This window comes from Parasteatoda tepidariorum, chromosome 5 (genome assembly GCF_982258835.1).
Source record: "Parasteatoda tepidariorum strain Cologne lab strain chromosome 5, Ptep-v5.0, whole genome shotgun sequence".
NCBI classification, from domain to species: Eukaryota; Metazoa; Arthropoda; class Arachnida; order Araneae; family Theridiidae; genus Parasteatoda; species Parasteatoda tepidariorum.
In genome coordinates, this window is record NC_141759.1 from 26,802,544 (window position 1) to 26,810,304 (window position 7,761).

Consider the following 7,761-nt stretch of genomic DNA (forward strand, 5'->3'; position numbering starts at 1 on the left):
CCAATGTGAAAAGGATAGAACTTCTCCCGCCAAATGCTGTAACTGCGAGGGGAAATACACCTCAAATTTCACTGAGTGCGAGGCCAGCCCCAGTCGAAAAAGACCACCGACCAAGGATTCGCATGCATCTACAGCTCATCGTTTAGTTTCACTTGTGAAGGAGCTGCAAAAGCTTCTTAAAAAACCAAGAAGTTACAAGCCTACTTCAATCTCTACTTAACGGGGCCTCCCCATCTCAATAAGGACAATCTCACCACAACGGAAGCCCAGTCCAATGATGAACTGAACTTCTTTAGATACTACTTCAACTTTTTTGAACATATGATTCCCAAGCATATGTCTACTTAGAATCGACGAATCAGTTGTTGGCCCTTCGGGCCAAATACTGAGATTTTCCACATATCCAGTATCCAAATTACTTTGTTTCTTCTTTTAATTTTCAATTATCAGGACCACAAGGAAACACCTCAAGGATCCTATCTCACGATGAAGGGGTAGTAAAGGCCCGTTCCGGCCTCAGGCACCCAACAAGACAAATTAATACGCTCTGGCTTCTCTTCATCAATCGTTCTATTCTTTCGCCTTTTAGTAAAGATTACCGTGAAGAGGAGCTTCCTAATGAGCTTAAGCTATTTTTTGGAATCCCACTATGTGGGGTTAAACAATTAAGAATAGATTTCTAGCGTAAGTTCTGAAAACTACTTAATCTATCGCTAGGTCATCCTCTATGTGTTTGGAGTCAGCCTGATTGAGTTGAGTTTCATGTGGAAAAGTTGAGAATCTAAAATGAATGGTGTTAGAGATCCGTCTGTGTCATCAATTTCTTTCGTTCGTCATCAATTTCTTTCTTTACCAGATCGCTCGGGTTCTGGAATCGCATTAAAGATCCGCCCACTTTGGTGATTCACAAAATCTTTAGTGATAGTGCGATGCGAGGACCAGGACATTTATTCAAGGAACGATCACAATTCTCTGCCATCATTGAATAAATCCAAAGCTGAGTCCACATCAACCATTTGAGCTTCATGAGCCTCACTATTATAATCCAATTTTAGCTCTTCCAAGGTTTTTCTTAATCGGGCTACAGATTCGAATTTCGCTGTAATAACACTTTCTTAGGCATCTTCGATATCTTTACCAAATGTATGTATTTTTGATAGCTGATTTTTTAAGTTTCTTCTATCCAAAGTTGGAGATATCGCCATCTTATCAATGCGAATCGAAAATCCCATTCAAAACGAACGATGACTATTTTTCAAAGTCTAAGTTAAATTCAGATTTCTCTCGATCCAATTGTCACTCGAGTCAATTCCAACTCGACGAACCAAAATGCACGATGCCAATTTTAATATTTCAACAATGATAGAATGCCCATTATGACGGACAACGAAAAAGTTATGAATAAATAACAACTTGTTTAATAATTAACAGAAAACATAAGGTTCCGAAAAAACGATACTTTTCCGTAGAAGTATATAATTACCAAAAAGAAAACGAAATTAATAGAAATCAGAATTAAATGATTCACAACTGAATACAAACACGATCTAAAATGAGTTGGGGAAAGGGTTGACGTTAATTGCGTTACTCAAACTCTCAAAAGCGCCTACAACAATGAGTTCTTGCTAAAACCCATTGCTAAAAGATTGCTTAATGCCATTGCTGGGCCGGGATAGCCTGGTTGGTAGGGCACTAGGTGCATATCCAAGAGTTAGTGGGTTCGATCCCAGCCGGCCAAAGACTTCCCGTGCAGTAAATGGTGATGAACCGATCTGAAACCGACATTTCTGTAAAAGCTATATTTATCTCATTCAATTCCTAACCAGGATATTTTAAAATTCATTCGAACGAAGACTAAGCATCCCCACTACTCTGGTACATATTGGACGAACTGGTTACGCTACTTGATGTCATGTGTCACAGATTAGATGCGGTGATGTCACTTTAAGGAAGAGTTTTTCGAAATGATGCCATGCGAAAACGCTGCCGATAACTGATGCTGATCATGCTCTACAGACGTTCTCTTCTCCCTTGCGATGCCGGTTATGCTGAATTGATGCTGATTATCCTGAACGTTACGAGGTGAGTGATACAGATTTTGATCTCGTCAGGTTCCTGAGTCGGGAGAGACAATACTGACAACTGGCCATTTTGATGTCTGGATTTTGAGCCCGCCATTTTGTTTTTTCAAGTCATGCCGTATCATAAAACAGCTCGTGGTGGAAAGGTCTCACTCTCCATTCGTAATTCACCGTCGCATTGCAAAGAATCCACGTCATTAGAAGAAATCATTGCTACCTGTGGGATATCAAAAAAATACTTTCCACCAGTTGAACACGAACATATTGACGATCTCGTAGAGTTTTACACTCAGTTTGATACAGAGGAGCTGATTGGTTTAGATAAATTACTTAGCAAACTGCTCATTCAAATAAGATCAAGTTACTCTGGAGACTATGAATACTCCTACTTCCTAAAACTGACAAATGCAGCTTATCACGTCAGGTGGAAGAGGAAAAACTTTCAAGCGGAAGAAAACAAGGAGATGAATAAAAACTCCATTCAACTCGAATCAATAATGACTGAAATTAATCCAAGCACTGAAGACATAACCATGGAAAATAAAGATGAAAACCTGAATACAACACCGAATACAGAAACAGACACGGACATCAATATTAACAATAGCACAGAACCACCTGCAAAGAAAAGAAAAAAGAAGAAGAAAAAGCAAAATGCAATCAAAACAATTGAAGATAATTCTACACTCATATCTGCAAACAGCTGTCCTTCTTCTAGCCAACATAATTCAACAGATGACGTCACTATCTTGCCGACAACAAAACCTAAGGAGGATACCTACAAAGTACGGGATCCGCCCAGCAAACCTGAAATAACACTGCAAGCCAGATATATTAAGGTTTTGGTCCGGGGCCTGCCTGTGGACTTTGATACAGATGCCATCAATACAGAATTACAGAAAAACAGTATTGAAACCTTTAAAATTGTGCAGTTTAAGAAAAGAATGGGAGAGGCCTGTCGGCTCCTTCCACTTTTTCTCATAATCCTAACATCAACGGCGAATCACCAAAGAATATTCGAAGTCAACAACATACAGCAGATCCCGATCAAAATCGAACGATTTCGAGGAGGTCGAGGACCTATACAATGTTACAACTGCCAAAATTATGGACATACACAAAGCCACTGCAATGCACCTGCAAGGTGTGTAAAATGTGCTGAAAACCACAGGTCACATGAATGCAACAAAGACAGAACTACACCTCCAAAATGCTGTAATTGTTACAAAAGCCACACAGCCAACTATACTGGGTGCGAGACCCGTCCCAGCAGAAGGAGCCCTCGAACAACATCATATTCGACGCCTAAACTTGCTCATCGATTAGTGTCATTAATCAAAGAATTACAGAAATTGCTCAAAAATGAAGAAGTGCTCCGTCTTCTGCGGGGGATCATCGGGGAAACATCTCAATCCCAGTGAGTTCTACTTTTATTTTCAAGACTCTCAAGTCTTGAAAATAAAAGTAAAAGTAAAAAGTCTCACTGAACTTTTCACATCAGACTTTTACTTAAGTTAAATTAAATTACATTAAGAATTATTTTCTGATAATATAACCAATTTATGCATACATATATATCAACTTTGCATGTTAAATTCTTTTGAAAATTCTATTGTATTTAATGAGCAATACTTCTCTGATAAAATATATTCACTGCATTTTCTCCAAATATGTTATTTCATCATGTATCAAGGTATGATTTATCTATATTCATCAATTATGCCTTTCATTTTTCAAAAATCAATTACTGTACATATCAAATCATGTTTTATCTTTATTTTTAATTTAAGTCTACAATCAATATTTCTAGTGTTAAGTCAATTTGTCATATTAAATTTCATTGTTTTATTATTTCACAAGCAAACGGCTTAATTTTTTTTATGGTTACCACAATGTATTCGAATGAACTTCAATGTATGTCACAATTAAATATGTGCTAGTTAAAATATAGAAATTTAATTAGTGAAATATGTATCAATTTATGTTATTATTTATTTATGTCAACTTATGTATATATATGTCAAATTATGTTTATATTTATATATATCAACTTAGATTCGATGAATCAGATATTCAAATGTTATATTTACTCAAGCAAAGTGCTTGTTTTTCTATTAGCTACCACATCGACTGCTAAATTCAAAATGTTATTACTATAAATTTTCTGTAAATTTCTAGATGTATGGGATAGGGGCCGCTAAGTGGCCCAGGTGCCCAATTTTTGTAAATAAAGTAAGTAAGTACTCTGGTACATAGGGTGAGGCATGAAGAAAACAACAATACATTTAAATTTATGATGCATTACTTTAAAGTCATATATTTTCTGTCTCAAGTGTTATTTTCAAAGTAGTAGGCAAGTGTTTAGTGCATAAATCTATTCGCTCTCAATAAAATTTAACATTCTGCCAAATAAATAAACTAAACTAAAAATATATTTGAAAAACATCTGTATTTTTCCAAACGAAATTAGTGTTAAATTTAAAATCTCTTCACCCGAATCGGCCCTGGCAACAATTTTACAGTAGCTGCAGCTGAGCTTGAAATTGGCTAATATGGGTCCCATATCAACATGCACCGAGGGACCTATATTGATATGTCTAAATTTTTCCCTTCTGTAACCAATATTACAAAATATAAACACCCCTATATTGACTTGTAGAATGAGGCAAGCGTGTGCAGATATGGGACTAGGCTGAAGGAACCCGTTCTGGTCTGATCTACACTGACTTGCATTGCAACAGCACGAGGAGGTCCAGTCACAAATTGCAAATCTATTGTTCATTGTGTTTTATACATCTAAGTAGGAATATTCATTTGGCGGTGAGCGTTTCCCTCGAGATAGCCATATTTAATTCACCGATGTAGATGAAGCGTGTCGGATCACGCCTGTGAGTAGCCCGCGCATGACTGTTTTTTTTAATTATAAACAGAGAGTTGATAGCACGTTTTGATTTCGTGGCGTTACTACTTGGTGCTGTCTCTCCTATTGTGCTATCTGTCCTCTTCTACTTGACGAAGGCTTATAAACCTATTTTGAGCATACAAGTCTGAAAATTTATGTAATTGCAATAACCAATAAACAGAGAGTTATTCATATTGATATTAAAAATAAATGTAAAATGTATGGATTAATAAATATGGTTGGTACGCATTTTTATTAACTTCAAATTGTTTTTTATTTTGCAATCTTGCAAAATAAGTAAATCCTACAAAAAATGAAACGCCTACTTTTAGTTCAAAGCAGTGCTCTAAATGAGCTATTAATGTTGATAGCAAATAATGCAATACTTGTTTTCCGAGTTCAAACAAAGGGTCATAGTTATAGTCATAAAGTTTGAATTGGAATGCTGAAGTCTGAGACGGGTCCTTTTCTCATTCATTTTGAAATATCAGAATTTGAGGTGAACCAATAAGATAACGGAACCCTATTATTACTATAGAAGGAAAAAATGACACTTAGCTTAAGTTGATAGAGATGAAATTAATAAGTTTGCAGACTTTTAACATTAAATGAAGATTAACAATTAATTAAGAGTGAAAAGAAGGCAAGAAAGGAAAATGAACACGACTATTTGCAGATCATATAGAAGGATAAATAGCGCATCATTCGTTAAGAAGTGCGCAATAGGTCTAACACTGGCATCTTTTTAGAGGTATTCAAATTTAAAAATATTCTTAATATTTGTAGTTAAGGGTTTTATTAAAGACGTTCCTGTGGATCTTTTCGAAATATTGATCAAATGTATCAGTATGTCAATATGTATCAGTATGTATGTTAGAATGTACAATGTGACAGTATGTATGCCAATATTCCTCTGGAGCCTACCTGTCATGGTACTACTCCTCGGAATGACATTTTGAAGAATAGCAAGTTTTTCAGCTGGTTGTGTGTAGCATAGCACCAGAAATCCCATACCTAAGTCATTATTGGTCTTCTCATGGAGGTATATAATAATATTTTAAGAAGTATTTGTAATGTGTCCTTGAATATGTAGATTCTATAATTTAATTACTGCAGAATTTATCAGATTCTTTACATGTAGCACGTAGTCCGAATGAAATGTGTATTTGGAACAAGACCAAGATAAGTGACTTTGCTCAAAGTTGGCTGACCTGCCGATTTTCTGCACGTTTTGTAAACATTTATTGTACTGTTACCTGAGTTTATGTATAATGTATTATTTTTTCTTAATTAATCGAACTTATTTTCCTCACCAATACATATAAATGATTTAAAAGTTCATATGCAACGCCATTTTGTTCTAGCTCTTTCATGGTGAAGCTTTTAAGATGATGGGAAAATTACCGAAAAATCAGAAAGCTTTGCGTTATGAATGTCTACTACACTATAAAATATTTCGAAAAATGTGTAATAGTCCTATTTTGGTATGATGTAATTGATATTGAACTTTGCTAAAGCTCTGAACTGCAATTCTGTAAATTTTAACAATATATTTATATTTAAAAATCTTAAAGGAGATGCCAGTCTTAAACCTATTGCCAACTTCTTCAAGAGTGATGCCGTATTAACCCTACAGCATCATATGTAAATAGTCGTCTTCAATTGTATATAGTCATCATTGTATTGTTCAGTATTGTATTTTTCATTATTTGTCTCTCTTCTAGGGGCTCAAAATACTTTTAGGAGGAGTGAAATTTTAAATAATTACTAATACGTATGTAACTAATTACTTTCAATAATAAAAAAAGTTATTTTACGGCTAATATTTTAACAATATGTTAATTTTTCTACCAATACATCACTGATTAACTGATTCTATTAAATGAGCTGTAAGTGATCAGTGGATATGACAGTGAACTGTTTTAACGAACTGGAGTTCAATCCACAGTGGCAACTTGAAGTCAAGCCAGTTTAAGATAGATGGGTGCTAGATTGTCTGTGAAGTAAAGGCTGTCTGTGCGCAATACTAGCACATTGTCGCAATTAGAAAATGCAGCATTTTGTAGTCTTAACCACCATAAAACATGTAGCGCATGAAGGGTGGTTGCGGGAATGATTTAATTTTATTTCATTTTATTTTATTTTATTTTATTTTATTTTATTTTATTTAATTTTATTTTATTTTATTTTATTTTATTTTATTTTATTTTATTTTATTTTATTTTATTTTATTTTATTTTACTTTATTTTATTTACTTTTATTTCATTTACTTTTATTTTGTCCAATAATTAAAATAGACATTGAAACTTTTGATAAATATACATAACATAATAGTAAGAAAGAAAATCGCAATTGAAATGAAGACATCATTGTGACATTTATCACTACCACTATTTTTGTCTATCACTATATTTGTCTATCACTCACTACACAGTATATCGCTATATTTGATTTATCACTACACAATTTATCACTATCCCAGGAATCGATTAACATATAAATTATTTATCGGTAAATCTCGTCGAATACCGGATAAAACTCAAATAGGTATTATAAAAATCATGCTTTATAATGAAAATATAATTTCGGCAGTTAAAAATAAAAAGAGAACAAATAACCTATAGATAAAACGTTTGCTGAACTCATTTAAAATACATTAATTTTTCTAAATTTAAAAACTGAACTTTAATTAAATAGATACGGATATAGTAAATGTGGCCTTACATGAATTTTTTAAACTAGTGTGTATATTAATCAATAATAATTCAATAAGATAT

The 7,761-nt window shown here is 34.0% G+C and overlaps 1 non-coding gene across 1 annotated transcript; it reads left to right on the top strand.

Annotated features, from left to right (window-relative positions):
* The first annotated feature begins 542 nt into the window (after positions 1 to 542).
* On the top strand, positions 543 to 658 carry LOC122272822 (U5 spliceosomal RNA). The gene has a single exon (XR_006227305.1). It is a non-coding gene; the product is annotated as a U5 spliceosomal RNA (small nuclear RNA).
* The last annotated feature ends 7,103 nt before the right edge of the window (positions 659 to 7,761 follow it).